Source organism: Cydia splendana, chromosome 27, assembly GCF_910591565.1.
Source record: "Cydia splendana chromosome 27, ilCydSple1.2, whole genome shotgun sequence".
In the NCBI taxonomy this organism is placed as follows: Eukaryota; Metazoa; Arthropoda; class Insecta; order Lepidoptera; family Tortricidae; genus Cydia; species Cydia splendana.
The window spans coordinates 5234635-5250567 of record NC_085986.1 but is presented as its reverse complement, the minus strand read 5'-3'; the positions used below and the strand labels follow the sequence as shown (position 1 = coordinate 5250567).

The 15933-nt window shown below is 37.6% G+C and overlaps 1 protein-coding gene across 2 annotated transcripts in view; it reads right to left on the bottom strand.

Annotated features, from left to right (window-relative positions):
- LOC134803742 (synaptotagmin-7) overlaps positions 1 to 15933 on the bottom strand; it is an 862565-nt gene that overhangs the window by 647546 nt on the left and 199086 nt on the right. The gene's annotated exons all lie outside the window — the stretch shown is intronic.

The window sequence follows — 15933 nt, the reverse complement described above, 5'->3', positions numbered from 1 at the left end:
TCCATGTACTGCTGCTCAGTAAATTATATTGTTGTCTTGGATTTGGATACTCGTATAATTGTAATGAAACTTCACAGGTAAGTTCGTTTGATTATTAATTAAATGTCTCAAAAATGAATTCCTTATGCCCGATTTATCTGGAAATGATACCAAACTCGAGGTGGTAGGTAAATATAAGCCGATATGCGGCGTGTAACTTGGGATGCCCCCTGCCTACCCACCAGGGGGTGGCGGATGGCTACCGGGCTGGATTGGCTTAGCTTTACGTATACAACATCTGTGCCAAGTGAATTCATCCGATACCAAAATTTGCACGTCCCATACATTGGGTGACACTACTTACCTCACTATACCTACTCTTATCGATACGGAATTCAATTGTTACTATGAATAAATTCGATGTATCTTCATTTGAAACTGAAATACCATAAAAGTGGAATACATTTTCCACTAAAACTTTCAAATTAAAATACCTTTTCGCTCAACTAAGTGAGATGATAAGAATTCATTAGGCATCTGAATATTAAAATGGGCAATCCGTCGTGTAATTCATTATTCGTTTCTGAATGCCCTCAGGGAGCGATGTCTGTACCTTATTTATTTTATTACTTGTAATGAAAATATGAATAAATATAATAGGGGAGCGGAGGTGGCCGAGTGGATATGACGTCCGACTTTCAATCCGGAGGTCGCGGGTTCAAACCCTGGCTCGTACCAATGAGTTTTTCGGATCTTATGTATGAATGGTAGAGAATTGATTAAGGCATTAAATCTGCTATTTTTACTAGGTATAAAGGTTAAATAAATAAATATTTCTATCCTGACCTCCATCCACGACTGCCCGAAAAAAGGAGCGTATTGTTTTTCATAAATTGAAACAATTAATTCAGAGGTCATTCATCAAGGAATTCCAACATAAGGAATTTTATAATATTCTCAATTACAAAACCTTTTAAGGACTCGCTGAAATAATAATTTAATCACATTCATTATCAGTCAATCTTCCGGTTGGGATACTAATATTTTTAAAGTCTATTCACAGGAATGATCAGATTAAGTTCCTTTTAGTTCAAATGCTAATTGAAATGGCTCTTAAAAGGATCTGTTCGATTATTTCAAAGACTTTTACTTAAAAGACAACCAGTATAAAATTGAATTAAATTGAGTGGTAATGAATTAATGAATTACTGAACGTCAATTGAATTTATGTATGGACAATTTTGCATGATACTTTGGAAGACGTTAACGATAGCAGGTAGTCAAAACATAATAAATGTAGAGGTGAAGGTGGCCCAAACCTCGTTGACAATTTTTTTTAGGAATACATTTTTACTAACACGATTATTACGAAATGTCATTAAAAATTTAAACTACAACCATTTATCTGAAACTAACCATATTATCTCCAAAATCCCCTTTGATTTTAATACACAAACGCAAATCTTTGTAAAAATTATCAACAATATGCACATTAAATTAATTGTCATCGTATTTTGGAACCAACCTGTATAAGGTTCGTGCAACTTTTTCGTAACGGGGCCCACTGATTACCAGTTCGCCGGACGATATCGGCCCGTCAGTTAAATGCAAAATTTGAGAGTTCCGAACAACTGACAGGCTGATATCATCCGGCAAACTAGTAATCTGTGGGCCCCTTAAAATATGAATAAGACGAAAGGCATCTACTCAAGAAAATAATATTAAGATTCTAGACACTTCAACTAACCACTCACCAAGCAAAAAATTTAAAAGATTAGTCTGCCCCTAAGTGTTACAAATGAGTCTTTTCATTTCACATCTTAAACTTTCCAACCAACTGCACTTTTCAATATTAAAAGCCATCAGAATATTTCAAACTGAAATTAGACAATTCAAAAAGGCCCGAGGCCTTTTATAAAGATAAGTTTACGATCCTTAAATGATAATTTGACAATATAAAGTATAGTAATTTAAATTGTATTTTTCTTAATTACTCGTAATGCATGTTAATTATAAGATGTAATAATGTTTTGAAAAGATGTGTCCCGCCGAGTTTGTTGCCGGTCCCATATTGGGATACCCTCCTCCAATTGAGGGGGGATTTAAATCTTCTCGGGGCAGAGGTGTACGGTTGGAGCCGGTAAAGGTTTATTTGACGTTCATAAGCGCATTGTAATATGCCTACTTGAATAAACTATTTTTTATCTTTTTACCTTAAATATCTATAAAAGTGGAATTATCTAAGTGACGGGAGTCGAAGCAATTTCGTAAGTTAGTCTACGTTATTTGAAGACGTTGGTGTATGGTACAATTTAAAAGTATATAACAAGCTAAAAATAATAATATTCAGTTCGTCAAATCTTGAAACTTGTCATATTTGATACCATTAACGTATATATCTATGGACTGGCCTTACGTGCACTAAAAATGGTACTACTTTAGCGGGTGGACTCACGAATTCCAGCCAATCGTGCAGTCTAACGCAACTAGTTGCGACCAATAGCGCGCGTGATGCGAACTCATCAACCAATCGCGCGCCTGATACAAACTCATCAACCAATCGCGTTGTACCGGTGTCACACCGCTGTACTGGCCCCTGTCATGCCTCATTATTATTGTCCGTAAAGCCAGTCCCTAGATATCTATGTAAATGTTTGATACCTAACCTACAGGACTCCTAGTGTAAATTTCATTCAATAGCGTGACAGGCGTACGCGTTTGTACCTAACTTAACCTAACGGTAAATCTCATTTTGTATGGGATTTTGAACAGCGCGCCAAGCGGGACGTTTTGGAAACACAAAATCCCATACAAAATGAGACTTAACGCAAACGCGTACGTCACGTCACGATATCGAATGAAATTTACACTAGGGGTACCGAGATAACAGTTATTTGTTTTACAAGGGGGCAAAGCTGTTTAATCGCTCGTGCTAGTATTGACACCCGAAGTGAAAGATTCCAAAATGGACCCCGAGCGTAGCGAGTGGCTCGAAAAGTGTAATCTTGAGCATTGCAAGGGTTTGAAGGCACGAGGGTTAAAAATATGTTGCCTCCGAATTGAACACAAAAATTTTCACCACACCAACGAAAGGAAAATACTAGAGATAAACTAAGAAAAGTCTGCAGAGATTTTTACAGCACACGCAGTGCAGAGGTGTTATTTTAAACGTTAACTCCTATAAACTTATGACGTATAAATAGCACAGGCACTGCGTGTGCTGTCAAAATCTCTGCAGACTTTTCTTGGTCTAGCCACAGAATAAATAATAGTACTAGGTACAGAAGACTCACTCTCTAACAAAACGCGTCTGTTACGATCAGCACAGATATGGCCGCTAGGTGGCAACAGCGCCACGCGCGGCTTATGGCTTTCCCCAAAATTGGGGCGGAACGGATGTACTTTTAGCTACCTGTAGCAAAGCGAGGAAATCGCGGAGTGAGCCACGCCTGGTCTAGCTCTAACTGTAAAAGTGTAAAACATCAAATCATGCCCGAAGACAAATTTTCGAATAATGTCTGCTTATGACTTGCGCCGTCGGAATAAGTCGAGTGATTTCTTATTATTGTCATAACATCATTGCCACGTGGAGGCAGGAAAACGTTTATTTTCCTTAGAAATAAAGGCACGGCTAAATAAAGATTATTGCGCGTAATAGAAATAGAAATAGAAAATATTTATTTGGCGTAAAAACATACATTAGGTACAATATCAAGTTAAATAAAGAAACGTACACCAAATAGGATGCCGCTCAGCATAAGCAGTGTCTGTAAGACACTGCGCTGGTTTTCAGGGCACCCAAAATTAAAAACTAAAACTTAAAACTAATAAACAGAAACGGAACAAAACAGAACACGTGTAAGGAAGAAAGAGAGAGAGATCACAGATATTTCTTAATAGAAGCTTTTCACGGGTAAGTACTTACCAAAAAATTTGTTAGGTTTCAAAAGGTCCTCATTCTAGTTGGAATAAACGCGAAATCTTAATTTGGGACACTAAAATGTAACTGTGGGAAGATTTATAAATTATATATTAAAACTTTTTTTGTAAAGTCACACTCGAGTCGATTTGGCAGATCTGGAAAATAACGACACACTCGCGTTCGCGGCTTCGCGCCGCGATTCGCGCACGAGTGTGGAGGTGGCTTAGTATCAAACATCTAGCGAAGCTGACTTTGGTGACCGCCGCAACCTTAAAGCATTTAGTAACTGGAGATGTCATCGCTGTCATTTTCTTTACGAAACAGTCTGCCGATTTTTGCGGGGAGGGGACGTCAAATGTATTGCTATTTTTACATGATTTGTACGTAACGTACAAATAGCCATGTGAGTCCATACAAAAGTTTCTACAATTGTGCAAGTTTTTTGGCAGAGGGGTAAGCTCTATGGCCACTCCAGTTGGCAGTGGAAGGCAGTTGTGTGTTGTTGATATTTGTTATATGATACCTATTACCTACCTAAGTACTGTTGTTGTTTTTAGTTTAATTGAGCGCATCGCCAACAAACTGTTTTACAGTTTGGCGAAACTTTAATTATAGGTAACACTGTACTTTGTGTTCTGTCAAATAAATAAAAAAAAAAAAAAAAAATTAAATGCTGTAAGGCCGCAACTGACCTCACTCACTGATTATATGAATCTGGTATCAGGAGATAGCCCAATGATGTACCTGTAAATAAAGCAGAAATTTAATTTAGCTCGCACGTTAAAGGGTCAAACAGATCACTGTGTTATGTCTTTCCTGTAGACATACACAAGAGTTAAGGGCTATAAACGTTAATTTTCTTATGTAACCCTTATCCACGTGAAAAGGTCCTCCTTTTATTTAGAGAACTATGATAAAATAATGTTGCTTACATGCCCACAAGCTGTTAACTATTGCCCACAGGAGAGAAAAATGTACAGTTTGCGCGAACACACTAGTTTTCTCTCCTGTGGGCAATAGTTAACAGCTTGTGGGCATGTAAGCAATGATTTTATCATAGTTCTCTTAATAAAAGGAGGACCTTTTCACGTGGATAAGGGTTAAATAAGAACATTAACCTTTATAGCCCTTAACTCTTGTGTATGTCTACAGGAAAGACATAACACAATGAACTGTTTGACCCTAAACCGTAACGTTAGTCACACAAACCTTCCGCCAAAAACCCGCTCCCATACAATCGCAGTTATAATATGCTCTCATTTCAAAAAGACATCCTTATATTACTTACAACATGCGGCGTAGGTATTGCCGCTGCCATGTGGCGGCGGCATATGTGACGTTATCTATGTAAAGGGACCTTATTGTCCATGGCGCTTATGCCAAGATTAACGATGCTTTAATATAAATGCAATGCCGCGCGACGCTGTGCGACGTAAGCGCCATCGCCAATAAGGTCACACAATAAGTACCTAATAATAGACACAGAATAAGTACCTAATAGTACTACCGTACATCAGAAAGGACACTTCCTACAAAACCGAAGTTTGACTACGATTCAGGGTCGAATCATGTTGTCCCTTTCTAACTTATGGCACTATCCCTTTCGGCTATTTAGGGTTGTCAAAATTCAAGTTATTATCTTATCTGTCGTGCACGCAAAGGGACGTCAAGTTGTGTCAACCATAATAATTGCTCGAAGCAATGCTGAGCCGAATGGAACCGAGTTTGCCCGAAGTCAGGAGTGTCTCCCCACTGGCATAGATAATGCCCCATATATCTTAAGATACCACTTCCAATAACATATTCAAGACAATAACAAATCAACATTTAAACTACGAGTACCATCGTCCACACTATTATCTGACAGATTGTAAACCTTATTACAAGATGCATAAGGTCCACCGACAGTAAAGAGTGTCGCTGTCCTAGTTTTATTGAATCGCATACGTCATCTTGTCCCATTTGCCTCCTCGTTTCACGGAAACATTCCTACTAACCCATTCAATTAAACAACTGACAAATAAATAATTAAACTCCAACTTTTCTGTCCCCAGTAGGGTGACCAAATACAAAATTAAATTTTTCGGGATGACGATATTAAAATCTGAGTAAAAATCGTCATCTTCATAATATTTCTAGTGCTTTCCCGGCTTTTTTCCACGGCGATCCTGAGGACCCCATGGCAACTAATCCCGAAATTTGATATAGGTACTAGTTTTTAACCGACTTCAATTTCATAGAAGGAGGTTCTGTATTCGGTTGTGGCTGTTTTTTTTTTTTTTATGTATGTTCACCGATTACTCCGAGACCCGTGGGTCGATTTGAGTAATTATTTTTTTGTTCGAAAGAAGGTACTTCCAAGGTGGTCCCACATTAATCTGGTGCTGTTCTGATGATGGGATCCATGAGGAATTGAGGGAACTCCTCAATTTTTCAAAGCACATGTATGGTGATTTGGGTGTTTTCTTAAGCAACTCGAGCATTTTCTCTCGAAAAGCACCAATTTGATGAAGTGGACCTGATGATGATGATTGTTTTGATGATAATCATGACGATTTCTTAAAATGTAGGACGTTCAGCGATTACTCCGAGACCCGTGGTCCGATTTGAGCAATTCTTTTTTTGTTCGAAAGAAGGTACTTCCAAGGTGGTCCCACATTAATCTGGTGCTGTTCTGATGATGGGATCCATGAAGAATTGAGGGAACTCCTCAATTGTTAAAGGCACATGTATGGTAATTTGGGTATTGTCTTAAGCAAATTAAGCATTCCCTCTTGAAAATCACTAATTTGATAGAGTGGACCTGATGATGATGATTGTTGATGATAATAATGATGATTTTATAAATGTAGATTACTCCGAAACCCGTGGTCCGATTTGAGTAATTCTTTTTTCGTTTGAACGAAGTTACCTTTAAGGTGTTCCCATAACATTGTTGGTTCTAATCTGATGACGGACTTCATAAGGAAATGAGGGAACTCCTCAATTTTTAAAGGCACGAGTATGGCGACATCGTTGTTTTCTATAGTAACTTAAGCATTTCCCCCCGAAAATCACCAATTTGATGAAGTACAACTGTAGCCCTACCAAGAGTTTGACACTACTACATATTCGCTAACGTCTTCGTAACTATCTCGTTCGCACTAATAGGATGCCAGCACGACGCATAGAAAGTAAGTTACGCACACGCTAGCGAATATGTCAGTGTAAGACTTATGGAAAGGCTACTGAGGAGTCGGGAAATGGCGGTTGAAAGGTTGGTGGTTCAGGGTCGAGGGGTTCCGTGATCAGGGGTTGAGTGATCGGGGGGTTGAGGGATTGGGGGGTTGAGGGATTGGGTCAGTGGCGGGGCGGAGGATGGATTTTGTGTTTGTTTAGTGACAGAAATAATTTCGAATTTAGTGATACGCATTATTATGCTTTTCATTCATGCGTCACGCGTCACTCATAAGCTTTTAACAATGCCTTAAAACTAAAAATTGAAAAATAAAAACTTTTACAAAAAAAGAAAACCGACTTCAAAAAGGATGAAATAAAATATTATCCGTTTTTAAGTAGGTATATGCGTTACCAACTGATATGTTTGAAGTCGGTGCCACGACAAATAGTAACAATACCGGTCAAAAATAATCAGGTTTATGTCTATAATTCACATTACAACTTTACTAATATTATAATGGTGAAAGTAATTCTGTCTGTCTCTTTGTCACCTTTTCGGCTAAACAACTGCCATGTAAACTGGTGAAATTTGCCATGCAGGTAAAAAGTTAAAGCCCTGTAGATGGTCCTTGGATTGTTTTATATTTTGAAATCAAGTTTTCTGGATAAGAGGCGGGAAATAACTCAGTCCCAATCCCACACCAGAGTACTATGGACAGTTCGAAAATTTGTAAAAATTGCTCTTTAAAAAACATATCGGCAATCGCATTGGTTTTATACTAGTACCGACAAACATGGTACGGACTGCGCCAAGGTGGCTTGACGGTGTGTTCTTAGGTATCTACAGAAAGTATGATCATTGCTGTCGTGTGGTGTAAGGTAGGTAATCCAACGTACATACACACATACATTCTTACACGTACATTCTTATCGACTCACCCTAAAATCATGGTATGCTTCAATTTTGACTTCAAACATATCAGTTGGTAACGCATATACTTAAAAACGAATAATATTTTATTTCATCCTTTTCGAAGTCGGTTTTCTTTTTTTTTGTAAAAGTTTTTATTAAGTAATCCAAATGCTATCCGACCTACCAAACTAGCCTTATTGGAATTAGTCAGGTTTCGTCGCGATCTGAAAGATCCTAAACCTACTGAAAAGCGACAGGTAAATAACAAATGATATTACATTACATGCGAACTACTACTTGTTATGAGCTGAGATTTGAACCGGCGACTTTCGGTTTGATGGCTAGGCCACAAAACGCTTAAATAGTTAATGCGCAAGTACGGACCGAAGTTGGTTTTTCCAATTTTTGTGACATGGCTAAACTCATGTCAGGAAATCGAGAAGGCCTGAAAAGTTTGGGACATCTGGTCACCCCAGTGACCCGCGTCCACAGAGAACCGAGGGTCACCCAACTCAGCTATTCCTTCCCATATCTTAATTGAAATAAATTGTTGACCATTATTTTGAAAACAATATGGAAATCAGACAGTCTGAAAATTTGTTTTAACATTCATCATCATCATCATCATCTCAGCCATAAGACGTCCACTGCTGAACATAGGCCTCCCCCTTGGACCTCCATTCGTACCGGTTGGAAGCGACCGGCATCCAGCGACTTCCGGCGGCCTTAACAAGGTCGTCTGTCCATCTTGTGGGTGGACGTCCTACGCTGCGCTTACTAGTCCGTGTCTAGTGCGTCTAGTGCGTGTTTTAACATTATTTTATTCAAATTATATTCGCCATAAAATACTATAACTATAACACAACTTTTTTTTAATATATCTAAATTACTTGATTGCGTGGATTACTTACATATAAAATTTTAATTTGGTTTTCCAAGTTTTTGGAACATAATATTATGATCTCTGTGAGTCAATATTATTTTAGGTACTTGGCTTGTTTCTGTCTACTGTGCACGCTTTTATTTGTATCTGCTATAAAATAATTTAAAAAGTCGTATAATATTATATAATAGTATGTCATTCTAGCTATAGATTATATTTCACGCAGCTGAATAACTAAACGTTTTTTCATATCTTAAAAATCGTGACGTCCTGAAACAATCTAAGTCATCTGGTCACCCCAGTGACCCGCGTCCTCAGAGGACCGAGGGTCGAAGCCACCCAACTCAGCAATTCCATTCCATAATCTTCATTACAATTAAGTTTTGACCATTATTTTGATGATAATGCTGAAATCAGACGCAGTTGGAAAATTTGGTTTTGAAAGGTTTTAACTGGACTTACAGTCGCCGTAAAAAACATACACACACACCTTTTCATGAATATTTGATTGCGTGAAGTATTTATTCTTCTTCCTGCCCTTATCCCACGTTATGTGGGGTCGGCACAACATGTTTTTCTCTTCCATTAAATTCTCCTCTGTCTTTCGTCACCTCTGCACTCACTCCTTTCTTTCTCATATCCTCTTTCACCTAATCCATCCATCGTTTTTTAGGTCTACCATCCGCTCTCCGTCCATCAACATTCATACCTAACATTATTTTGCCTATATGGCTTTCATCCCTCCTCATTACATGTCTATACCACGCTAACCTAGATTTCAGGAAACTTTATGGTAGTAGGCAAAGATAAAATGCCTTCCAAGAATGTAGATATTAGGGGGAAAAGGTATATTATCCTTACCCTATTATCTTTAACCTATTATTATCTTTACCCTTGTCATTTGACCTTTTTCTATCCTAATTAAGCTTTTGGACGGTAATTCCGTTACTTTTACCATATTTTTATAAGCTCGTTTTAACAGAGTTCCAAAAAAGGGTTTTATAATTGACTTTTAGGTCAAACACAGACAGAAAGCAAAAATCTTCGCTTTATTTTTCTAGTACAATAAATCCTCATGAGTCATGCTCCAAAAGAACCTCAAATATCATTCCCTTCACAAATCTAACGAAGTTTTTTCGGAACACTGAGTAGATTACTTTTTGATTCCAAGAGAAAACTAAGATTTACTGTCCGTGTGAAGTTTTCACTGGGACGATACGGAAAACTATATAGTAATCGTTACTAAAAAATTTAAACACAGAAAATTGAGGTTAGAAGTTTGTATTTCCTTGACTATTTCGATGTGTTTACTATGGTTATTACGTACGCTGTTCACTGATAAACAGATTACAAATTCATGGAGCTACAAAATTTAATAGCTGCAGAGGGACTTATTTTCCCATTTTGCATACTAATTCGACGTTAAGGGTGTTTTTACGAAGTAAATAAAGGTCATGTCGGCGTCTAAATTAAAGGTCAAATGTTAACCGTCTAAATGTCTGGCAAAATGTGTCATACTCATAAAACCAGTTCGTGCTCCGGAGCAAAATAGTTTTCATCACACTTGCTCAAAAATAGTTATTTGTTTTGTTAGTTGTTTAACCGCTCGTGCTAATATTGATACCCGAGCAAGCGAAAGATTCCAAAATTAGCAAAAGCGTAGCGAGTGGTTCGAAAAATGGAATCTTGAGCGTTGCGAGGGTTTCAAAGCACGAGGGTTAAACAAAATTTGCCCCCGAGTGAAACACAAAATTTTTTACCACACCAACCTGAAGCAAATAGTAAATATAAAATATCAAACAAAATCAAACCAAATCAAATCCAAATGAATGTTATTAAATATTTATCATCCAAAATCATAATTTAAAAGTCAATTCTACCAACAAACATAAGAAAACAACTCAAAATTTGCATTTGCTAACTTTGCCTCACATGTGAATAAAAAGCAACTTTGCTATCAGTGTTTGAAGTGCAAAGTAAGCCTTTCCGAGCTGGTGTGGTGAAAAATAGTTTTCATCACACTTGCTCGAAAAAGATCTTATTTCATGCAGGTATACTAAAGAACAAAGGCCTATGGCCTATATTGTTCCCGCGGGAGTTATGGATTGTGAAAAAAGAAAGAATTAGTACACTCCGCTAATTCAGAGCCTGCATGGCTGATTATCATGTATCTGCAGAGAGATTCTATCCACTTCATTTATTAAGAGATAGAGATTAGTATATCCATGACAAAGGTTACACTAGTTAGACCTGGCTCCAATTTCACCACGGTGACAGGTACGACAATTGTAAAACATCACTGTTGCTGACGTCACAGGCATCCATGGGCTACGGTTACCGCTTACCATCGGGCGGGCCGTATTCCTGTTTGCCACCATCATTGTTTTATTAAAAAAAACTTTATTATATCGGAAAAAAACAGATATTTCTCTTGCTAAGTTTATGACAATTGTCACAAAAACACTACAATTGTCACGAAATTCCGACATATAACTCATTACCTGTCAAGAATTACCTACAATTCTACAAGTCAGAAACTTCGCAAAAGAAATATGTGTTTTTTTCCGATATAATAAAGTTTTCTTTAATAAAACAATGATGGTGGCAAACAGGAATACGGCCCGCCCGATGGTAAGTAGTAACCGTAGCCCATGGATGCCTGTAACGTCAGCAACAGTGATTTTACAATTGTCGCACCTGTCACCGTGGTGAAATTGGGGCCTGTTCGTATCTTTATCTAGCTATTTTGCAGCAAAAGCTACTTTATAGCTTGCTAAAAAAGTGGAAATTACAAGGTACCGCTAGTTTAACTACGTGTTGTGGTTTTCATTGAACTAACCTGGAAAAGTAATCTAATTTTTAGCGGAACGAATGAGTTCTTTCAGGAGACATGTAGGCAATTTAAAAGCACGTTTATTACAGATTAAATTTTCAGCACAATTGTATTGCGGTCTAAACACTTAATTAATGATTATAATTTTATGCCAATGCCATTGGTTGTAATGGCTGTGTGCTGATGGCATGATGGTTTTTACCTTTTATCTCAATCATCAATTTTACTCTGAAAATATACTTTACAGTACATATGGTTCTATTTTCCAGCACTAGTGCGTAAAATAGCACTTTTCGTGCGATATCAAAAGTTTAAACGGCCATATGACTGTAAGTGTAAAACGTTGTACGATACACGTGCGAATAGGTAATTCGCAACTCGTGTCGATTTAAAACACTCCCTTCGGTCGTGTTTTAATTTATCGCCACTCGTTTCGAATTTCCTCTTTTCCGCACTTGTATCGTAAATAACTATATTATTTACCTTGTCAAAATTACAATGTGCTAAACTACTCACATACAGATATATTATAACAAAAACTATAAATCTTACTAGTTATACACGCCTTTATTGAATTAATCCTAAACTAATGGGTTCCGTATCGAAAATGTAAAATAGAAACCCTTACGATGCGAATCTGCCGGTCTGTTTAAAATTCATTTAAATATCCCATCATAACGGTATTTATTCTCCCTTCCAAAGCCGGCGTCGTACCAGATTATGTAAATCCTTTTTTCATTAGACACCTGTTTGTGAAAACAAACAGATTACCTAACAAAACAATGAAAATACCCACAATATCATACACAAACAAACAACCTCCCATCAGTTAAAAAATATACCCGAGTGTACCAATTTATCGTGAATATTTGAAGCAATTATTTTACCTCCAGTATACATATTAACACATTCACTACCAAGAACACGTAGGTATGTGTGTTCATTTTGTACTGGAAACGGGGCCCCCAGCACCGAAAGTGTTAAGATTACAATAAATCAAAATCATGAAAATATGTTATATCAGCGCCCTAAAGATAGCAATTACATAATTATAATATCATTCATAGTTTCATTATAGGTACAAAAATCTTTCAGTTATTTGCTATTGATTTTTATAACATGAAAATTTCGCCGGAAACCTCTGTTATCCGTTAATGCTCGGTTACCGTCCGATTACTGAGGTTCTACTGTAATACTGTCAATTTACTCCACCTAATGTTATTAGGATACCCACTGTACCTAAATTAGATCCGTAAACGAAACGCCAAATCGAATTATGTTCGTATATGGGGCATTATCTATGACAAGGGACCTTATTGTCGATGGCGCTTACGCCGCACAGCGTCGCGCGGCATTGTATTTATATTAGAGCATAGTTAATAATGGCATTAGCGCCATCGACAATAAGGTCCCTTTTCATAGAAACGTCACATGTCATATCATATTTATTTGAAACGCTGGAATATCACGCACATTTTGTAAATAAAATATCAGAACATACATATTCAATCAGAATCGATTGTTATAGAGCGTTTTCACATTGTCCGAACTCCGATCCGATATCGGATGTCGGAAGGAAGTAAAATGTAAGGTATATGTGTTTCTCTGTATTTATTTATGCATTTAATAAATCATTATTACGAAAAAACAATAAATAACGCAAAAAGGCGGACTTAATGCCAATGGCACTCTTCTGCAGCTGATTCTGTCATAGGCGCCTTCCACATAGGTCCACGACCACAAAGATAATGACGTGAATTTTGACAACCCTAAATAGCCGAAAGGGAAACCATACGTTAGAAAGGGATAGCATGATTCGACCCTGAATCGCTGTCAAACTCCGGTTTTGTAGGAAGTGTCCTGTACGGTAGTAGGTACTATTGTTTATTCTGTGACCTTACATAACCTACATTGACCTACAGCATGTACGACCCATAACCTCTAGCCGCCCAGAGACCTATAAAAATGTCTCCTGTTCCATTCTAATTTGAACTTTGTGTTGACAATATAAAATTTCATTTTGCTTGGCGTTGGTTTGACGTATAGGCTAAATTGAAGCCTAATTTGAAAAGCCCAAACAAGCGAATCAGAGTAGAATATTTAATGGATATGGAATATTTTATGAAAGAGGAATAATTTACGAGAAGGACCGACTGAATGCATTTACGAGGGCCGTTCACTCGCCAGCGGTGTGATTGGTGCTTAAATCTGGCAAATTAAAGTTTTTGATACATGTTGCTGGCTAAGTTCAAATCCAAATATACTTTGTTCGTGTACCTAGCACTTATGAAATATACGTAAGTATTACATGTCGGGGCGTGACTCCAGAAGGACGTATTGCAGCGTTACAGTTCATAGTTTTAGACGCCTGTATACAATTGATTAGCAATGTTTGGCTACTAGCAATGTTTGCTGTTTGGAAGTTGTAACGAAATTCATAACGTAGAGAGTAACGCCGTCTATTGGCGTATTGTTGAACTAAGATGACAGGTAGAAGGCTTTGGAACGTCAAGAGGTTTCTCTTGGGTGAAGGTAGGCACGAGTTGGCATTTTTGTCGTTATGTTGGTAGACTGGTCAAGCAGGTTGACCAACTTGACGTTGAGGCGGGAGGACTGGAATAGCGAAGCTCCGCCGTTGGTGGGCAGTCTTGATCGGACCGCGCTAGAGATCGGACGTACTCGTTAGCCAACCTCGTGCCTAACTCGCCACGTTCCTGAAGGCTTATACCTGAAGGATTATTCTGAAAACTTATAGAATTCAACGTGCTTTATCCATTTAGCTAAGTGTTTTATTCCAAGTGTTATTTTGATTTCTTATGTTTCATTAGAAGCTTACTTTTGTGAAATAAAGAAAGGATGTGTTGTTTTGAAAGGATGTGATCTTTTATTTTACAACAAATCACTGTGAAGTAATACATTGAGGTACTATGCCCACTGCCGTCGCCCGTGCCTCCGTCATCAGATGTTGGGATCCCGTGATTCCCGTGTCTCATGGATTGCTTGCACAGCCACCTGGGAGCGTGGTGCATTTCCGTGTGTTTTGGTGACCTATATTCCATAATCTGGACACGTGGTAATGGTAAGCTCACGTGTCTAACCTTCATTGAAAGGTGAGTGCAATTCATTGTTATTTGGTGAGAATTATTGTGAAATTGTGAATTATGATTGAGGCAGTCTAGCATAACGGTTGTTACGTGACAACATCTCTGGGATCGTTACGTTTCTTTGTAATTAATTTTTGTAATCCATTTAAATCGAAGCGATTTTGAGTTGTTTTGATTTGAATACCACACTGTTAATAAAAACCAAGTATTAGCCATCACGACGTGATATTATTTCATCGCTCACTTGTGAATCTACCCTCAATAATTGATTTTTCATGACAATACAATTAATTTTTAAAATCCATTTAAATCTAAGTGATCTTAAGTTATTTTGATGTGAAATCCATATTGTTAATTAAAACCAAATATTGGCTGTCGCGACGTGATATTATTTCATCGCTCACTTGTGCATCTACCCTCAAAAAATTTTTTATCATGAAAATACAATGCACCGTTAGAAATTGATCCTGCTGATTTGCCAATGCATAAGATTATGTAATCTTTACCCTGTATCGTTTAGTAATTAATAAAATTGCGACAAATTATTGCCCGTAATGCCGTGATAAATCACAAATCGTGCATACTATGGAAACATGAGCTACGCATATGAAATTAATGTTACAGTGTCCTGCAGCCCGAGCCGAGCCAACTTACAGACACCATTACGCCTGTGACACAGAAGCAGCTGTGCAGTGTCTACTGTGCTCCGAGCATTGGAAATAAAAGGACAGGTTTCGTTCCAATTGTTTATTAGTGATTTTTATTTAGAGTGTAATTGCTAAACAACAGTGTAGCTTAACTAATTAGCTGTCGCTTTTCGTGTAACTTTTTTTAAGAGTTTTATTAACTTTTGGAACACGTGTTTATTCATAGAGTAAAATAAAACACACTCATTGAAGTTTAACTTTTAATTTGAAATAAAAGAATTAAGTCCTGTATCCATTGATAACATGTTTTAGTATCCTCTTCTAGAGCACACCTCGTAATCCTTGAATTTTAATTTACTTACACGATGGAACTGATACCGTGCAAATGATGATTTCAGTATCAGCCAGCTACGATAAACCACATCGTGCATCTCGCCATCTGCTGCAGCAACGGCAACTGCAAGGCGGAAAGCATCAGCCGTCGTGCTTGGGT